The sequence below is a fragment of the Mustela lutreola genome, chromosome 7, assembly GCF_030435805.1.
Source record: "Mustela lutreola isolate mMusLut2 chromosome 7, mMusLut2.pri, whole genome shotgun sequence".
Taxonomy (NCBI): Eukaryota; Metazoa; Chordata; class Mammalia; order Carnivora; family Mustelidae; genus Mustela; species Mustela lutreola.
Window position 1 is genome coordinate 59963526 of NC_081296.1, and position 21040 is coordinate 59984565.

General features: G+C 41.1%; 1 protein-coding gene and 1 long non-coding RNA gene across 5 annotated transcripts in view; both read left to right on the forward strand.

Annotated features, from left to right (window-relative positions):
• The first annotated feature begins 18 nt into the window (after positions 1–18).
• LOC131836059 (uncharacterized) lies at positions 19–5988 on the forward strand. 3 transcript variants are annotated; one of them, XR_009355493.1, is made up of 4 exons: positions 19–143; positions 2831–2984; positions 3738–3877; positions 5035–5988. It is a non-coding gene; the product is annotated as an uncharacterized LOC131836059 (long non-coding RNA). The 3 variants fall into 3 exon arrangements; XR_009355492.1 differs by lacking the exon at positions 5035–5988 and adding an exon at positions 4927–5034 and having other exon boundaries at positions 22–143; XR_009355491.1 differs by lacking the exon at positions 5035–5988 and having other exon boundaries at positions 22–143; positions 3738–4276.
• Positions 5989–13407: 7419 nt separating this feature from the next.
• Positions 13408–21040, forward strand: part of KATNBL1 (katanin regulatory subunit B1 like 1) — a 37138-nt gene continuing 29505 nt past the window's right edge. The window contains exons 1-2 of one of the 2 annotated variants that reach the window (XM_059181080.1): positions 13408–13556; positions 19210–19430. The gene's annotated coding sequence lies outside the window, so the exon portion shown is untranslated. The remainder of the gene's footprint in view (positions 13557–19209; positions 19431–21040) is intronic. The other variant, XM_059181079.1, reaches the window with a different exon arrangement.

Genomic DNA, 21040 nt, shown 5'->3' on the forward strand with positions numbered 1-21040 from the left:
TCACTTCCACCCCGGAAATTGGCGGGCGGAGGAGGGACTAGAAAGTACTTGGAGCGGGAGAAGCTGGGTGGAGAGAGAATCTGACCATACTTACCTTCGTCTTTTCTGTGAGGATTTCTGTTGTGTGTTCCCCGACCTCTGAGGTGCGCTTGCGGGACAGTGGGGAAGTCCATACTCACTCTGGGTTAGGAATTGAAGCCAAAGACACCTTTTTTTTTTTTTTATATTTAATTTATTTATTTGACAGAGATCACAAGTAGGCAGAGAGGCAGGCAGAGAGAGAGAGGAGGAGGAAGGCTCCCTGCTGAGCAGAGAGCCCGATGCAGGGCTCGATCCCAGGACCCTGGGATCATGACCTGAGCCGAACCTGATTCAAATCTTTCAACCTGGTTTCACCATGGGTTTTGTGTGATCTTGAGCAAGTAATTTAGTAGCTTCCGAGTACTGAATGTCTACCAGTCCCAAGAGCTTTGTGTTTATTATTTAAGTCACATGAACCCTGCGAGGTAAATAGTTCCATACCCATTCTGCCCCAAAGCTAGGAAGCAGTGTGGAGGTGGGAAGGCTCATGAGTTTGAGAATCAAATGGGCTCCTTTTGAATCCTAGCTTTTTTACTCGATTGTGTGACTTTGGACACGTAAAATATTTAACGCTTCAACCTCTTCAAGAGTTAGATTATCTATTTTCGAGGCTTGTGAGGTAAGGAAGTGCCCGCCACCTATGCATGATTTTTTTTTTTTTAAAAGATTTTATTTATTTACCAGAGAGAGAGAGAGGGAGAGAGCGAGCACAGGCAGACAGAATGGCAGGCAGAGGCAGAGGGAGAAGCAGGCTCCCTGCTGAGCAAGGAGCCCGATGTGGGACTCGATCCCAGGACGCTGGGATCATGACCTGAGCCGAAGGCAGCTGCTCAACCAACTGAGCCACCCAGGCGTCCCTTTTTTTTTTTTTTTTTTTTTTTTAATTAAAAAATTCACACTAGTGGGGCGCCTGGGTGGCTCAGTTGGTTAAGCCTTCCTTTCCCTTCAGGTCTTGATCTCAGGGTTCTGGATGGAGCCCTCTGCAGGGTTTCCTGCTCAGTGGGGAGTCTGCTTCTCCCTCTTTGTCTGCCCTCCCCCCTCCCATCTCCTGTTGGTCTTCTGTTGCTCACGCACTCTCTTTCACTCTCTCTCAAATAAATAAATAAATAAATAAAATCTTTTTTTTTTTTTAAAGGCGCACTGGTGATTGGATTTCGTATTGAGTTGTATACCTATATAATAATATAACCTGTTATTGAGTATTTGTTTCCCGTTTTTTCCCTCCTTTTATAAAGTGTTTATAAACACTATATCTTTGCTTATTTCCTTAAGTTAAATTACTAGAAGTGCAATTGCCGGATCAAAGACTATGCACATTTCAAAGGAATTTTAAAATGCCTGCTAGCAAAATCGCACCTATTTGCATTTCACCAGCTTTATAATATTTTTAAATTGGCGGTTTGAAAATGGTACTGTATTTTCAAACCCTAATTCCTTTGGCTCCAAGTTATTTGATATGATTGTGTGAGAGTGAGGGAAGAGGAGTGCTGTGAGAGTGTGGTTGGGAGGTAAGGTTGTAAAGGGCCAGTTAATGAGTTTGGACCCTTAAAAGTGATGGTGAACTGGAGATGCTGAGGCTTCCACCCCCACGTTTTTTTCTGTCTTTAAAAGGATTTGTGTTCATAGAGACTGTTTGAATAAGGCAGTAATGGAAAAGGCTTTTCCCCTTCCAGTACATTCTAAAATGTTTATTTATCTGATCATAGAAAGACGGAAATTGTAGATTGCTTTCCTGTTTCATTCTACTTTTCTGCTTTTATCTGTTGTCTCTGATGAAACTTTGAGACTGATTTCAGATTTCACAAGGGTCTTGACCCTACTGGCCAATCTTTGTCCCAGTGAAATCTGCGTAATAGCACTTATCACACTGCGTTTGTGTTTGTTGACATCCTCTGAGCACGTATCTACCTCCTCTTACTGCACTCTGTCCTAAATTCCTTGATGTTAGAATACATGTTAATTATATTTGATTCCACTGCCTAGAACATAATGTATTGAATGTTTAGTGAATGTGAGTAAATTAATTGAAAGTAAATACGATGCAGAATTCAATATACTGTAATTACATTTATGTGAAAAAATGTAAAAATTAGAAGGGAATACATTTTAGAATACTATATGTTATATCCAATTAATGGTTTTCGTGCGATTTTTTTTATATTCAAGCTGTTCTGCTTCTTAAATAAATTATAAAGGAACACTTTTAAAAACATTGTCAGTCATTCAAATCATGTATTCCTTCCCTTTAAAAGTACTCCCCCATGTACTATAAAAATGTTTCAACTATAACCCAAATCAAGGTTGCTTTGGCCTCAGGTCAGTACATGTCATTTATTCCTTTATCCTAGGAACCCTCATAGTGTTGTTTGCTAAAACATGTTCCAAAGAGCATGAAGACTGAGGTGAATATTGGAACTGAGCTGAAGAAGGATTCCAAGGTCAAACACATCTAAGAAAAATTACAGATGCTGTTCTGCACACACACCATAGAGATTCTCAGTGAGAGAACATTAAAACCTGATAAATGATTCAGTAAAGAATCTCCTTTAATTCTGCTTCCCATTCACCTAAATGAGAAGCTCCCCCCACCCCTTTCCCCCCTATCACATCTGTTAACTTCCTATGGAGTCAGTGTTCCATAGAATACAATGAAGGCAACTTCCTTTAAGCATGGCTAGAATTTTTCAGAAAGATGAAGGTACTTCTTTTTTTTTTTTTTTTTTTAAGATTTTATTTATTTATTTGACAGAGATCACACGTAGGCAGACAGAGAGAGAGGAGGAAGCAAGCTCCCCGCTGAGCAGAGAGCCTGATGTGGCACTCGTTCCCAGGACCCTGGGATCATGACCTGAGCGGAAGGCAGATGCTTAACCATCTGAGCCAGCCAGGCACCCAAGATGAAGGTACTTCTTGAAAAGCTCTTCTTGTTTTGTTTTGTTTTTTTTTTCTAAGATTATTAGAATATAAGAAATAATAGAGCCTTTATAAAAATGGAGTTTCAAGTTTAAAAGTTAAAGTCGAAGATTCAGAGTCTCCTGGGTGGCTCAGTGGGTTAAGCGTCTGCCTTCAGCTCAGATCATGATCTCAGGGTCCTGATCAACCCCACATCGGGCTCTCTGCTCAGCAGGGAACCTGCTTCCCCCTTTCTCTGCCTGCCTCTGCCTACTTGTGATCTCTGTCAAATAAATAAAATCTTTAAAAAAATAACCTCAAGGATTCAAGGTCTGTTTTGTTGTTGTTGTTGTTTTTATAAATTATGTTTTGCAAGAAAAATCAAGGGAAACCTAGATTGTAATCCTGACTCCAAATGGACTAACTGTATCACTGTGAGTGAGGAACTCGGCCTTAATTTCTTCATCTAGAAAATGAGAGACTTCTACTAAGTGACTTCTAAAGTTAGCTTCTATTTCTAAAATATATTTTTAAAAACATTTTGCACATTATTCTTTCATATATATTTCTAGAAAAAATTATAAACACATAAAGGAGTAATGGGATTTCAGATAATTTTTGAATTGTGCTTGACCATATATTTCCTAATTCTCTGCATTGTACAAGTACCACTTTTGGATTTAGAAGAAGTATAAACATTAGTAATATAACATGATATGTTTCCAAACCTCAAAGGATAATGGTTCTCTGTTCTGGATTCACAGGAGAATCACCTTGCAAGCTCTTTAAAAATACTGAATGATACCTGAGAATTCTAATTCATTCGCTCAGGTTAGAACGTGGGCATCTACTGTGCAGCAAGAACTAAGAACCACCAACCCAGAGCATTTTGCTGCTTTAAAAGGTTTGAACTTACACAAAGTAATCTAAGCAAATAATCATCAGTTTAGGCAGCCTCCTGGCATACCTCCCACTGGACTAAATTTGAATTACACAGTAATGGAAATACTCAACTTGTAAAAACAAATGTCAAACTCCCCTTTGTGTCTTTGAGCAAATATGATTTTAATTAAAGAAACTGAGAAGGCACACCAGGGTTCCATAGGTCATGTGAGTTGCCTCATCTGACTTATATTTGGGCCAACTATACACTTTTTGTATTTGTTTTTGAATCTCACCCCCCACCACCACTTTAGGGGGCTAAGAATCTGATTATTTCTATACCTCGTGCCATTTTCTGAGCAGTTGCATTTGGATTAAAACTTGAAAAGGGAAATTTTCTTTTTATTTATTTATTTATTTATTTTTAAAAATATTTAAGTAGGTTCCATGCCCAACATAGGGCTCAAACTCTCTAACCAGAGATTGAAAGTCATATGCTCTTCTGACTGAGCCAGCCAGCCAGGTGCCCTAGAAAAAGAAACTTCCTATTCAAACAGCCAGATTTGCAAGAATGGATCTCTCTAAAGGGGGCGAGAAAAAAAAGCTTCTATACATAGTATCTTAATATTTTGGCCTATGCCATTTAATAATGTCTCTATAATAGTTCTGTTCAGTTCTCCTCCATGGTCCAACCAGTTACTCCAGTATGCTCTAAAGGGTCCTAAGATTTATGGCAGCTTCCGTAAAATGGGTTTCCATTGCAAATCCCCAGTTATTTGTGTTATTTGACTCTAGTATTATTACAGCCTTCTGCAAAGGACCACCTTACACTACTTTATTCAAGAAGCAATTTATTTTTTGTCAGTAAGAGTCTTAATGAGAGGAAACATTTCCCCTCCATTTTGTCTGTTTGAAATTTAAAACCCCTTCAGTGAAAAAACAAGTTTGGGATTGTTGTTGTTTTTTTTTTTTTTTTTTGTAATATTACCTCCCTAGTTATTGCTGGGTTTCTGCATCATTTCTATGCGGATTACTTTTTTTTTTTTTAATTTCTGGTTTACGGCTCTGCAGTATCATGAAATGCCCCTGTCAGCAGTGACATGAACTAGACAGCGCTGGAAGAAAACGTTGGTTAGTAATACCATTCTTCCCTTAGCAATTACCTTTTTTTCATTTCAGGAGAGCTGTTGTGCAATTCCCATTTTAACAAGTTCCCATTATAGCACATCCCTCAAGCACTTGCTTAGGAAACTGGGAGGACTGCCATTCCCACAGATCTTATTAAAGGATAAGAATGACAACCATGGCATGAGTCATAATGATACATTGCTGATGGCCTAGCATGTTTCTTCAAGCTTGGTTACTCTGGATTCATTCTGATGATTGATTTCAGCTATCTTGGAAGTGAGCTAAACTATCTCCACATCAGGTGTCTGAATGACCAATTCAGGTCTTTTATGGTAACTTTTCCTGTGTGCTAATTTTTTTAAAATATTTTATTTATTCCAGAGAGAGAGCATGAGCAAGCAAGCGAGTGGGGCAGGGGAGGAGCAGAGGGAGAGGGGAGAGAGACAAACAGACAACACTGAGCACTGGGCTCGATCTCAGGACACTGAGATCATGACCTGAGCAGAAACCAAGAGTAAGACGCGCAACTGACTGAGCCACCCAGGTGCCCCCTATGTGCTAATATTTAAAAGTCTCTCTTGGTTCAGGTATAAGCATTGCTTTATGGCCTGATTTTTTTGGAAGGAAGATTGTTGTGGACTGATTGTGTTCCTCCAAATCATAAACGTTGAAGCCCTAACCCCAAGTATGATAACATTTGGAGCTCGGGCCTTGGGAGATAATTAGGGTTAGATGAGGTCATGAAGGTGGTGCTTGCTTAATAGGATTACTGTCTTAAAGAAGAGACAGGAGTGCTCACTATCTCACTCTACTGACCAGAGGATGCAATGAGAAGGTGGCTGTCCGCACGTGCAGTCCACATGGACCAAAGAGAGCTCTTGTGAGTAACTGAATCAGCAAGCACCTTGATCTCAGACTTTGTAAGCCTCCAAAACAGTGAGAAAATAAATTCCTGTTGTTTAAGCCACCAATCTATGGTATTTTGTTATGGCAGTCTGAGCGGACTAATAACGAGGGTGAAGTGGGATTCAGAAAAATTGAAGAACAGTAAGTACCTTTTGTTATTTGAAAGACAAAGTTATCCCTTAAAACATAAACATAAATGTAGGCTTGTTCAATTTGTAGGAACTTATAGTATAAATAGAAACACACTAAACCCTGTTCACTTATTTATTTTTTTTACTCTATCTTGGATGCCTTCTATATCTGTCTGGTTTTTTTCTTTTTTTTATTATTATGTTCAATTAGCCAGTATATAGTACATCATTAATCTTTGATGTAGTGTTCAACAACTCATTATTTGCATATAACAGCCAGGGCTCATGACAACACATGCCCTCCTTAATACCCATCCCCCCAACCCCTCCCTTCTGTAACCCTCAGTTTGGTTCCTGGAGTCCAGAGTCTCTTATGGTTTGTCTCCCTCTCTGATTTCTTCCCCTTCAGTTTTCCCTCCCTTTAAAGGCTATATAGTATACATGGCATGGATGTATGATAAGTTACCTAACCTTAGTCAATGGACATTTAGGTTGTTTCCATTTGTCACTATTACAAAAAATGTTGCTGTGAACATCCCTAGGGAACTTGTGAACATGGTTCTCTAGGAGAGTCCTGTAATTAGGATTGCTTACCAGAGAGGTTAAAACATTGATAAATTCAAAGAGGCCCTCCAAAATGTGCAGTTTATACTTTGAAGGGTTTGTGGACTAAATTATTTCTGTAGTAAATTGAATAATGTCCCTCAAAATTGACATCCATCTAGATAGAAACCCAGAATGTGACTTTATTTGAAAATAGGGTCTTTGCAGATGTAGTTAGAAAGATGAGGTCATTTTGGATAATCGTGGGCCCTAAATCCAATGACTGGTGTCCTCATAAGAAAAGAGGTAGATGCATAGATGCACAGGGAATAAGTCCATGTGGTAATGGAGACAGAGATGGGAGTGATGCAGCTATAAGCCAATGACATCCAGAATGATCAGAAGCTAGGAAGAGGGCAGGAAGGGTACCTCCCTAGAGCCAGCAGAGAGAGCATGTCCCTGTAATGCCTTGATTTTGGTCTTCAGGCCTCCAGAACTGAGAATGACTCTATTTCTGTTGTTTTAAGCCACCAAGATTCTGATACTTCATTACAACAGCTGTAGGAAAAGGATGTAAGTTTCTTTCTGAAAGGGGTCCATCCAAATGAATCAAGCTAACCAGGGTAGCGTAAGTGGAAACACACACACACACACACAAAAACAAGTAATAGAATAATATCACCAAAGCTTCAAATTAAACTCTAAATTTTCAAAAATTTGCACAAAATTTTTGTTCAATATCCTAATTACTTATGATTGGTTCATTTAGTAAAGTGATTTTTACAAATTAATTACAAAAGAAGGACATTTATTATATAAAATGGAAAATACAGTTCAGTAAAAATAGATGACAAACTGTAGCATGCAAAAATAAAAAATTTTTCCCCATGGACATTTTGATTTAGACTCTTCCAGACTTTCTCGATTTATATTTAGGCTTACTTAGCATACTGTTTTATAACATGCTGTTTCATGAAGAGCCATAGTTTGTTATTTTTTTTTTAAAGATTTTTATTTATTTATTTGAGAGAGAAAGAGCAAGCACAAGTGGGGTAGAGGGGCAGAGGGAGAGATTCTGAAACAGATTCCCCGCTGAGCATGGAGCCCCACACAGGATTCCACCCCAAAACCCCAAGAGACCAAGCCAAAGTAACCAAGAGACCACCCCAAGTGACCCAAGTCAAAGTCAGGCACTTAACTGATGGAGCCACCCAGATGTCCTGCCATGTTTTCACTTTTTAAAAAGGCAAAGAAAAGGGGCGCCTGGATGGTTCAGTGGGTTAAAGCCTCTGCCTTTGGCTCGGGTCATGTTCCCAGGGTCCTGGGATAGAGCCCAGGTTCAGCCTCTCTGCTCAGCAGGGAGCCTGCTTCCTCCTCTCTCTCTTTGCCTGCCTTTCCGTCTACTTGTGATCTCTGTCTGTCAAATAAATAAATAAAATTTTTTTAAAAAATTTAAAAAAAAGGGCAAAGAAAAATAGCTATGGCTTATTCTTTATTTCAGTTTTGTTTTTTTTTTAATTCGTCTTTTATAGCTCTAGCCAGATGTTCAGGCTCTGTCGCTGTCATCCAGCCCTGACCAATCCTGAGGCACCCATCCAACTTCCACACTCCTCTCCACCCAGCCCATAGGTGGAGACACACCCCATTCCCCAGGGCCCACGTTAGTCCCCCTACTCTTTTTAGATGGGAGTCATTCTTTACAATATTTGTTTTCTCCCCTATAAAAGATTCAGAGTTTGGGTACGTTTGGGCAACACTGTATACATCTTTCTTTTAGAGATTTACAAATGATGTTGGTATTTTAAAGACTGAGAAGTACTACAGTAAATAAATATTTACTTAATATTTGTTTGATCCAAAGGTACCAAATTTTGTGGCCAAGGAAGCCTTTTTTTTCCTTTTTCTTTTTTCCTCCTTTTTTTCAATCTGTCAACATCTTATAGAACCAGTGTTGTGAAGAATATAGCTAATTTGGAGTAGGAACCCAAGCTCATCTCTCGAGGCTGGGATCTGCTCTGCTCTCCCAAGTCTCCTTTCCATAGACGTTATCTTTTTTCTTATAATTGCTGTCCTGCCCATTTCATTGCTTTCCTGCCTGCTCCCAGCCCTTGAACTCCTCTCCATGAGGCCTGTTTGTTATGAGGCCCCAGTAGTCGTGAATCCCCTAAGCAACAGCACGGCTGGGTTTGTGTTGCATATGGCCATAGGGTTCATATGCCATGTACTAAGTACCAGGCCGTCAGCACCACAGTGAGTCTGTCTTCCCACCACTGGCCCCCCCTCCTAAAGCTGGTGTCATTCCAGGGCTCTGCTTTCCAAGGCAGCACCCAATCATACATTTTTCTCTCAGAAAAATCACTGAACAGGTAAACGGGGGTGTTTTGTAGAGAGATCACTGCACTAGAGTCTATTGACATGTTTTACCAAGGTTACCCTACTTCGCAAACAACCCTTAGAAGAACAATGTTATTATCCCCACTGCGCAGCTCAGATAAAAATGAAGTAGAAAGGGCCCAAAAGCAGGGATCCAGGCTTCTGATAGAGATGAGCTTGGCTCCAAAGCTAGTGTTCTTTCTGCTCTAACACGCTGCTCCCCACAGTCTTCTCCTTGATGACAGTGTACCCTGATTGCAGGAAATCTGCTAGGAGAAGGGGGGGAATGGTCTCCTGGGATGCAAATTTGAAAATCTATAAATAGTGAATATCGTCACCTGCTTTCCATCTGTAGAGGTGTAACAGAGAGCTGCTTCCGAAACTGTCTTAACAGAAGGATCCCCTCCCAATCAACCATCTCCACCACTCCCACCCTCCAACTCCCCCTCCCCCACAAAAAACCAGTCTGCTTCTGCACCATCAAGGGCATCAGTACTGTGGTGGTGATTGAAATAATCCTGAATCTGGTAAGCTACAAGTAAGATTTGCTAAATTCCACTGCCAAGGCCTTACCTGAAACGTTCCCTAATAACATTCCTTCCTTCTACAGTCTACACAGGAAGGTGGGCAAGAGAGAAGCAGAAAAAAAAGGACTGACTTCCCACTTCCTCACTTTGACTACCAAAGTCAAGGGTGTGGAATTTTTCCAAAGGCTCTGAGGCTGAGCAGTGGATGTGTTTCCTTAAGGAATAGATGAGCCATTGCTGTCCTTTATTTAGGTCTTTTCAAACATTGTCCTTTATCAGACCTGGCATCAGTCTGCATTGATGAGAATGACACACACCACAGTAAAAGCTGTAGCTTCCTGAACCTCTGGTCTGAACTACAACACTTTCATACCTAACATTCTTGCTGTCAGTCTTCCCTCTGTCCCACTAGCCATCTTGCAACTCGGTGACAGATCAATCCTTCTAAAGTACTGATTTAACTTCATCAATTTCTCCCTCAATGCCTATGCCTTTTTTTAACTGCCATTTTTTAAAAAAGATTTTTATTTACTTATTTGACAGAGGGAGAGATCACAAACAAGTAGGCAGAGAGGCAGGGAAAGAGAGAGGGGGAAGCAGGCTCCCCGCTGAGCAGAAAGCCAGATCCCAGGACCCTGAGATCATGACCTGAGCCGAAGGCAGAGGCTTAACCCACTGGGCCACCCAGGCGCCCCTTAACTGCCATTTTTACTATGTACATTTATATTAATTGGCATGGTTTGGCTTATATAATGTGATATTTCTCATAAAAGAGCAGTTTACAAAGTTGTAAGTAGGATATAATCTCATTTCTGTTCTTAGATACAGCTACATTTGCATAGTAAAATACCAGAAAAAAAACCCATATTCAAATGGAAATAGTGCTTATGCATGTGCAATAGGCTTTTAAGAGTTTCTAGTAATTTTTTTTCTTTCCCAAGAACCTTTGCTTGATCATTCCAGATCTTCACAACCTGTCAAGTGACTGCATACCTTTTCAGTCATTGCTCTCCATACTCTGCAGAGCCACCTCCCTCACTCAGATTGGGAGAGACAGTGGTCCTAGAACTTACTTTGCACTCCCTCCCCTGCCCCCAAAATGTCCAGAGTACCCTGCTTGTCAAAATCCTGTCCAGCCTCTCAGGCCTGGTTTAAATCTTCCCCCATGATCCTCCCCAATGGGTTAGAAGGAGGCATAAGACTTTGCATGAGAGTTCTTTTTTCATATGGGTGTTTATGGTCAGTGTCACTCTATACACCCTGAATGACGTTCATACCCCTAAGAAAGGCAGATGGGGTGGGGGCAGAAAGGCTGCCTGAGCCTTCAGTTCATTTAGATGCAAGGAAGAGAAGGTATTTAGAATGAAGGAATGAGGGAATAGTCGGGGGAGTAAATTCCCTTGAAGACCGCTCAAGGTGAGGGCAAGCAGGGACAAGGATGGGTGGAGGGATAATAAAAGTATGTATAGACTGCACTATATATATATATATATATATATATATATATATATATATGGGACTTGAACTCACAAACATGAGATCAAGAGTTGCATGCTCTACCAACTGAACCAGACAGGTGCCCCTCTTTTTTTTTTTTTCTTAAATCATTTTTTATCTATAAGAGGAAAAAAAAAAATTGATTGGGCTCCAAGGGAAAAAAATTCAATTTTGATCGTCTAAAAAGTGTCAATGAAGGAAACTGACCTGCATTCTCATCACTAAAATTGTATATATTTCTTTATTTTTTTTTAAGATTTTATTTATTTATTTGACAGAGAGAGATCACAAGTTGGCAGAGAGGGAGAGGGAGAAGCAGGCCCCCTGCTGAGCAGAGAGCCCGATTCGGGGCTCGATCCCAGGACCCTGAGATCATGACCTGAGCCAAAGGCAGAGGCTTAACCCACTAAGCCACCCAGGAGCCCCTAAAATGGTATATATTTCAAACATAGCAATACAAAGGCAAATTTCTTTATTTTCACCTTAAGTTATGTTGACACTTGGCAGCCACATGAGATCTATGGGTCTGGGCTGCTCATCACTGGTATAACCTCAAAACCAGAGTCTAGGGACGAACTGCCTGAGAGACTGTGTCCTGAGAAACTCTATAAAGGCAAATATCGGGATTCTTCTCTGGCTTCAAACCACCTGAGGCCTTGTTTTAGCTGAGATCCTTCTATGTTAACACAGCAGATTCCCTGGAGTCCTAGGACTCCGTTATTTTCTTCTCTCATCAACCAGCCTCCCTTGAGGTAAAGTACTGTGTCTTACACTCTTTTTGTCCTCTTCTGATGAGGGCCCCACACGATGCCTTTTGTGGGTCATCAGGAAATTCCTGTTTATGATGAGAGTGATGAAGAAATAGCTTGATAAAAAGTGACTTCACCCATGTGCGTTGAATTTTTATTTTCTTTAAAAGAGCACACCTACTTAGTGGAAGTCTAACTCAAGGAATGTTCTGTGTTGCACAGCCCTAGAACCCAGGGTTCCTGCTCCCTTCCCTCATGCATCCTGCTGGAGTCTCTCAATAGTCCCACCTGTTACAGGTGTGGCCCCACACATAGGCATGTGCCTGCTTGTGCTTGGCTCTCAAAGGCATCGCTTACGCAAAATATATCTTAAAAGATTTCTCCCACCAACTCAAGTGGTGACCCAAATTTTCACCTTTACTTAATTTTTTGCACTAAGTTACCAGAGAAGAAAAATCTATTGTTTGTTATCATCTAATGACATCTTAGTTCTGATTAGTTTGTCTACCACGCCTCCCATTGCCCTGAACTCCCACAACATTTAGTATATACTAATTTAGTATATAATACTAAATTATTATATTTAGTATATCATCGCACCCACCACAGTGTATTGGAATGATCTCTTTTCCTGTTTGTCCAAGCCACCATGAGCTCCTCCAGGCTACCGATGGCAACTGGTACAGTGTCAGCCTGGCACGTGGTAGGCCCTCAAAGATACTGGTTGAACCAAACATAAGCAACCCAATCTCTGGAGAGTTTAGAAAAAAAGAGGCTAAAAAAAACAAGTCAAGGAATGTAGTAATTGCAGAAAGGAAATGTTTCATCAAAAATGAACCACTTGATTGGCTTCTGCAAGAGGTGAGAGGCCTAGCAGAGACAATCTTGCTCCTGTCACAATTTGGTTAACCTTGACCAGTGATTTACCTTTGAAGATGGGTACACTCTGCCTCTACTATGATGAAGAGAATTTTCCTCAGTGATTCAAAGTAGGTGAGGGACAGACTCAACCCTCACCTCATATTCCAGTGTTTCCCACACCAAAGAGCTTGAGCTTGCTTCCTGAGGATAGGGTTTGCATCATAGATATTTCTTGTGTTCTTCAGAATCTAACATAGAGTCTGACGCGTATAGGAACTGAAGCATAATAGCTAACAAAAGGTATAGTGCTTGCCATATACCAGACACATTCCTCTAAGCATTTCATATGTATGAATTCATTTAATCCTCATACCTGTGAGGCAGAAACTATTATAATCTCCATTTTACAGATGGGCAAACCAAAGCACACAGGAATTTATGTGACTTGTCCAAGGTCACATAGCTCTAGGGTCCATGACTTTAAATACTTTGCCTTAGTACATTTAAGTGGGACTGAATGAATACAACTCTCTCCGCCCCATACTTTTAAAGCAGATTGTTTCATCTCCTGGGACAACACTTAAAGCACGGTCTCCCTCACCAGACTGTTACTAGCTCAAAGTCATTCTTTGCCCCTTGTCCGTCGTCAGTTCCTGGAGAGTCACTACTTGCCGCCCCATAGCAAGACTACCGCGCGCGCCCGTGGCCACCAGGGGGCACGATGGCCACACGTCCTGCTCCCCCTCCCTTTGATCCTGCGAGACCCGAGGAGGGCGGAGCCAGCGTTGGGCGGGGCCGGCCAGCCCTCCCTCACTTCCCCCCCCACCCAACCCCCCGGGAAGCTATCCCGGCGGGCTGCGCGCGCGGCTGTGTTTGAATGGCTCAGAGTGGGGCTCGGCCCGGGAGCCGAGGGACCATCTGGGCTACCGAGCGCGGTTGGTTAGTGCCGGAGCTGGGCTGAGGCGCCGCGCTACCATGAGGCGCCGGTAAGTGACGGCCGGGCTTCTGGAAGCCCGGCTCCCGCAGCTGCCCTGCGGAGGCTGTGCGTCTCGTCGCGCCCGGACGCGCCCTGGGCCCACCTGAGGCCCCACGGCGGCCTCCACTCGTCGGAGCGCGGCAGCCGGGCTGCGGGGTCGGGGGCGGGGCGGCGAGGCCGCGGCCTCGGAGCTGGAGCCCCTGCCCGGCTACGGCGTGGAGCATCCGGGCGGCTGGGGTCCGGGTCAGGAGAGGCGTGGACGCGGCCAGCTGTCACTTAATTGATCTGCGGGTGGGGCCGGCTTTTTGCACGCCGGGGAGGGGAAGGACGGAGCGCGTCTGCGGCGATCTGTTTAAGGACCTGTTTTCCCGAGCCGCCTAGGCCGGGCCTTGGTATTTCCTTATTTTCTGCCGGGTCGTTGGTTCCCTGACAGATAAGCTTTTGTTTAGCCGGACAAAAACTTGACATAACTGCATAAGAATTGCTGACTGCAACTTTAAAAACCTCATTGTATTTTCTGAAAAGTTGTTCTGTAACAGTACCTAGGCTTTTACCACGCTTTTAAATTGGCTTAAATATGGAGATAACAAAGAGTTCAGTTGTTTTCTTGTGGCTTGTAAAGTTCCTTGGAAACAGAGGTGTCTATGTCAGTTTCTTTACAGATTAAAAGAAAAAAAACTGGAACAAATATTAGTTGTGTAGTAATCAGTTTAGCACTAGCAAAAGTTCTGAGAACCTAGACGACCTAATAGCTTAAACTTGTGTCAGTGGTTTATTCTGTTTTGTTTGAACCTGCTTCAGACTTGAATCAGAACGTTACACATTGAGGCTTTTACTTGGCTAATAGCTAGCATTGTAATAATAACAATGGTAAATATTTCTTTTGGGACTTCTATATGCTAAGCACTGTTTGAGAGCTTTACTTTGGGACGGATACTATTATCCCCTTTTGGACAAGGAGGAAACTGAGACACAGAGAAGTTGAGTAACTCGTACAAGGATACACGGCTAATATGTTTGGGACCCAAGCAGGCTGGCTTCATGCTCTTAACTATGCTGCCTTTTTTTTTTTTTTTAAGGTTATTTATTTATTTATTTATTTGACAGACAGCCATCACAAGTAGGCAGAGAGGCAGAGAGAGAGGGAGGGTAGCAGGCTCCCTGCTGAGCAGAGAGCCTAATGTGGGGCTCCATCCCAGAACCCTGGGATCATGACCTGAGCCGAAGGCAGAAGCTTTAGCCCACTGAGCCACCCAGGTGCCCCCTAACTATGCTTCTTTAACTGCATTCTTTACATGTGTGTCTTTTTAGTTTACAGAGCTCTTTATTTACTTCTTCAACTGGGGATACATTATATGTGAAGTGTGTTTGTGTATATATATGTTCACACACTATTAAATTCAGTTCTCTGCTCTTGTTGACCATAGTTACGTTTTGTGCACTGAGCAGATATTTTAAGATAAATGGAGTTCATAAAGTTCCATGTTTGTGTTGTAGTTTTAATTCCTTTGTATCATTTCTTCAAAGTGTAGAGAACAGTTTGAAACCTATATATTCCTTAAAATATACCATTATATATTGTTTTTGTTCTAAGTCTGTTTCACTCAAACTATTGAGTGGTTACTCTGTACTTGGAATAATTATACTTCCAGCTCCATGACAAGAAATAAAGAAATAAAGGAAATGTAGAGAGTGTGAAAAAATTTAAAAGCACTTATAACCTCCCAACCCCACCCTGAGCAGAAAAAAACAAATGTTTTAACATTTTCGTGTGGTGGTTTTTTTCAAAAATTTTTTATGCTGATAATTATTTTCCTTTCTGTAAAACTAGGATTATACATTTTTCCCCTATGGGTTTGTATTGTTTTGCCTTTTTTTTTTTTTTAAAGATTTTATTTATTTGACTGACAGAGATCACAAGTAGGCAGAGAGGCAGGCAGAGACAGAGGAGGAAGGAGGCTCCCTGCTGAGTAGGGAGCTCAAGGTGGGGCTGGATCCTAGGACCCTGGACCATGATCTGAGCCAAAGGCAGAGGCTTTAACCCACTGAGCCACCCAGGCGCCCCCCCCCTTTTTTTAAGTCAGAATGTCATATGATTATTTCCCATTGCTTGAAAAATGCTCTTTTTAATGGTCGCAGGCCTTGTTGTGTGTGTGTACTTTTGAAATTGGAATTTTTGCTTTATTCAAAAGAGACATTTTGAGCAAGATACGGAATATGGTGACTGACTAACTATAGAAAACAATAGGGGCAAAAGTCTATGGTATCTTCAAGGTTTTAAGCCTCAGAAACTAAAAGAATGGCAGAGCTACGGAAATAAATTGGAAGTCTCATAATAATTTTTTGAGGGGGGTTTCTCATAATAATTTTCATCTTAGGTATGGAAACTGCCATCACAGACACCCATAATGAGATTTTAATGAGGATCCTTGTTCCTGTCAGTTTACATTCCTCCTAAAAGAAGAATTTTTTTTTTTAAGATTTTATTTATTTATTTGATAGAGATCACAAGTAGGCAGAGAGGCAGGCAGAGAGAGAAGAGGGGAAGCAGGCTCCCCACTGAGCAGAGAGCCTGATGTGGGGCTTGATCCCAGGACGCTGAGATCATGACCTGAGCTGAAGATAGAGACTTAACCCACTGAGCCACCTAGGCACCCCTTTTCATAAAATTTTTAAAATCAATAATCTTTCTTCTCTTTTCTTTTTTTTGGGGGGGTGGTGGTGGTGGTGGTACAAAGCTGATTTTTCCATTCTTAGCATGTCTTATTTTTCTCTTGAAAGTTTTTTTAAAATATAGTTTCTATTAGAATACGAATAAGGCTCATGTTGGTTGTTCATGAATCTTTGAGAGATTAAAGGGAGAGTTTGGGTTTTCAAATGTATAAATTGGTACAATTTATAAGCAAGAGATGAGTGTAACCATTCTGGAGGAAGAGGAATTATCTTTAAAAATGCTTGCCTAGTGCCTCACAATAACATCACCCTCGTTTTTGTTTTTGTTTTTGTTTTTGTTTTTTATTTGACAGAGAGAGATCACAGTAGGAGAGAGGAAGGGAAGAGATCACAGAGAGAGGAAGGGAAGCAGGCTCTCTGCTCGGGACTCAATCCCAGGACCCTGAGATCATGACCTGAGCCGAAGGCAGCGGCTTAACCCACTGAGCCACCCAGGCGCCCCCTCACCCTCGTTTTATCAATCATTACACTCATGACCCATATCAGTAATTTGGTACTTTCTGAAAAATGTATTTAGGAAAGTAATTTTAAAAAGAAAAAAAACCACCTTAAACTGAATACAAATGGTACCTTTACTGGGAACGTACACTTTCAGCTTGGATAACTTACAGTTTGACTTTGCTAGATTCAAATGCTGTGTTTACTACTTTGTGCTCATGTCCAGGTATCTTCTCTAATATGTATTAACTTTGGAGAGATTTTGTATTTCCTCTCTTTGTTCTGGGGGCATTATAAGGATAGAGATGGGGGAAAGAGTCTTCTGAAATGGACCCCCAGTTTGCTTCCTCTATAACCACCTCTCAAGTTTACACACTGCCTGAAATTCTTTTTGCCTTGAACAGTCATCCAGAAACGTATCACCTATGTATGAATCATGAATCCCCATTCTAGCATCTCTTCTTCTCACTGGTATAATCTTAAAACGCGTTTGGTATTACATGGAAAAGACACTAACACTGGAACTCACAGTTCCAGGTTTTGCTCTCCTACCGGTAACTGAGTGTTCTTGGCCAGATCTCTTAATCTCATTTGTAAATTGAAATTATCTTCAAGGTTCTTCTCAGCTTTAAGAGTCTGTGAATCTGTGAAGTATTTACTTTTCAAGGGTAATTATCTCTGGTGAGACTGTTAGTCTTTCACATCTTAGCATGCATTAATCAGATGATATCTTCCAATGGCATTTGTAAAAACTACTCCCGTGTAATAGGATTGGGGGAGAAATTTTAGAATGGAATTTAACTGCCACTAGCATATAAGTTGCAGTAGGGCAGGGATCATTGTTTTGTTCACTCATGTTTTCTCAATGCCAAGAATGGTAATTAGCCTGTAACATGTACTTAATATTTGTTGAATGAAAGGAATGGATTGTTGCTGAGGAAAGACAAGCTTGTTGGAGTGCTGCACAGACGCTCTGAGTCGTTTGAAAGAACTCCGAATACAACCCAACTTGATTACAACCCAGTCATTTCTGTAATATAAAAATACCTCCCAAGAGATAGTAAAGCATCCATTGCTCACTTGGTTGCCTTTCAGAACTCTGTAGTAATTACTGCCCTGATTGCCCCTCATACTTAGAATACAGTTTTGTCCATTACCAGATCTTACTTTAGTGCTACTTTGACTTTTGAGTGTGCCTTTTACTCTTATTTGCAAAAATCTGGGCCTTACTGGGCCTTTTGAGTGGCTCAGATCATTAAGCATCTGTCTTCAGCCTCATCTAGCTCTCGGTTCAGCGGGGCATCAGCTACTGCCTCTCCCTCTGCCCCTCCCTCTACACACACACACCCTCTCTCTCTTAAATAAATAAAATATTTTTTTTAAGATTTTATTTATTTATTTGATGAAGATCATAAGTAGGCAGAGAGGTAGACAGAGAGAGAGGAAGGGAAGCAGGCTCCCTGCTGAGCGGAGAGCCTGACATGGGGCTTGATCCCAGGACCCTGGGATCATGACCTGAGCCAAAAGCAGAGGCTTTAACCCAACTGAGCCACCCAGGTGCCCCCAAATAAATAAAATCTTTAAAAAAAAAAACAACTTAGGCCTTGCTTATTTCCTGTACTACTTAGTACCATCATTAACAGTATGTTTAGTGTTGTAGCCAAAATAAATCATAGAGATTGATTAAAATTTGGCCTTTTGTCTATGGAGGATTCATGGCACAGCTGTTGGAAACTAGTACTCTTGGGACTCCTGTTAGTCATCCTATTTCTATAACTGCCATATAAAATAATCTTCAAGAATAGTTTTTTTTTTATTAAAAAAAGTTTACTTAAGTAATCTTTGTACCTAATGTGGGGCTCAAACTCACAACCCTGAGATGAAGATCCTCCTACTTGACTAACTGAGCCAGCCAGGTGCCCCAAGAATAGTTTTAATCATATAATTTCTATACAAAGCTTCTCAGTAAGTGTATTTTGTCTAGAAAATTAAAGTTCGGGGGCACCTGGGTGGCTCAGTGGGTTAAAGCCTCTGCCTTCGGCTCAGGTCATGATCCCAGGGTCCTGGGATCGAGCCCTGCATTGGGCTCTCTGCTCAGCGGGGAGCCTGCTTCTCCCTCTTTCTCTGCCTGCCTCTCTGTGTACTTGTGATCTCTGTCAAATAAATAAATAAAATCTTTAAAAATAAATAATAAATAAAGTTCAGGTTCCTGACCCAGTATCTAGGGACTTTTGCATTTTATCCCATCTACTTTTCTAGTTTGTTTCCTCCACAATGATCTGAACTCAGTAACTATTTAATTATTGAATAGTTGCTGTAGATAATAAACAAAAAGCACAGTTATTCTCACCTGTTTCCAGGTAAGGAAAGACTGGTAGGTATCCCTTTATAGGGTGGCATTCATTATTTGGGGGAATATTTAATGAAAAATAGCATAAGGGACAATAACTCATAACCTCCATGTAAACAGTTTTTTCTCTTCTTGTTGGCAGATCTATTTGGAAACTGAGTAAATAATCAGAAGGAAATTACTTATGTATATTCAGTGGCATCAGTTGACTACTTAGTGAGACGGACTCCATTATTATGTAGCCCACAACATTGTTTGGATGATTTCTCAATCTGGATGGCCTATGTTATTTTGCAGTAACAACCCCCAAATCTCAGTGGCTTCAAATAACAAAGGCTTATTTCTCCTTGATTCATCTTACATGTGAGTTATCTGGAGGCTCTGCTCTGTGTTATCCTTGCTAAGGAATGTGGACAGATGGAACCTTAATCTCTGTCCTGTTGCTAGTTGCCACAATAGAGGGATGGTGATAGTAGTGAATCATACAAAGTGGCTCTGAAAGGCTTCTGTTTATATTTCAGTGGCAAAAGCAAGTCATACGACCATACCTAACTTCAAGATGATGGGCAAGTATAAACTTACCATATATGTGGAAGGAGAACTGAAATATGGCACAGTTTTAATTTTTACCACAGTTAGATACTCTCCCATTGACTTTTTTAAAAAATATTTTATTTATTTGACAGACAGAGATTACAGGTAGGCAGAGGCAGGCAGAGAGAGAGGAAGGGAAGCAGGCTCCCTGCTGAGCAGAGAGCCCGACTTGGGGGCTCGATCGCAGGACCCCTGGGACCATGACCTGAGCTGAAGGCAGAGGTTTTAACCCACTGAGCCACCAGCCATCCCACTGACATTTTTAACTATTTTGTGACTCCTCACTCCCAGCTGACCATTATCTTTCAGGGTTGACTTTGTCTTTCTTTAGATAGGTTCCTTCATTCATCAGCTGTTTATTAAGCATCTGTTATGTGCCAAGCACTTTTTTAGATGCAATGAACATGATTTCTGCTGTCAGTGGAGCTCACAGTCTATGGGAGGACATGAATAATTAGCAAATAAGCAAGCTAATTTCAGATACTGATCGTTGCTATTGTAGGGGGGGAAAATACAAGGTGTACTGGTATAGAGAATGGAGGTAAGGTTGGGGTTATTCTTGATTGGGTGGTCAGGGAAGTGCTTTTGGGTGGGTAACATCTGAGCTGAGAGGTAGAAGCCGGGAGTATATAGGAGGAATGTTTAAGCAGAAGGAATGGTTTGGCCACAAAATGGAAATGAACTTGGCATGTTGAAGGATAGAAGTCCAGTGTAGCTAGAGGATTTAGGAGGAAACCGATACAGTCCAAAAGAGAAATGATGGTAGTTTGGTCTAGGATGGTGGTAACAGAAATGGAGAGAAATGAATAATTTGGGAATACATTAAAAAGGCAGAATCAGTGGATTGGAGATATGGAATTTATGAATCCTTTGGAGCTTTCAGCAACTGGGAGGATGGTGGTTCTATTTACTGAATTAGGAACAGTTGAAAGGATCAGATTTGAGAGGGTGGATATTAAGGGTTCTATTTTCAGTATGTTAAGTTCAAGAATTATTGACTGTGGAACTGACATCCACATGGAGCTACTCACAGGCAGTTGGTGATAAGAGTTCAGAGTTGAGGGGAAACATTGAGAGGGGCATTTTTTTTTTAAATGAGGTCAATATGTTTAATTTGGTTACAGTTAAGTTTTAGACCGGGTTTCATTATACTTCATTAAGGCAGTGTGTGATTCATATGCTGGAAAAGGGTGTTCCCTAAGAGAAGAGGGCATATTCAAATTTCAACATATATTCTGACTTCAGCCCAGGGGACATGGTGATAACAAACCACTGTAATGGATAGGGATATGTGGTAATCCTTGCAAGTGTTGGAATGTAAGAAGGATTAAAAACTATTCTTATAAAAGAATATTTGATTTAATTCTCAAAGGGTAGTC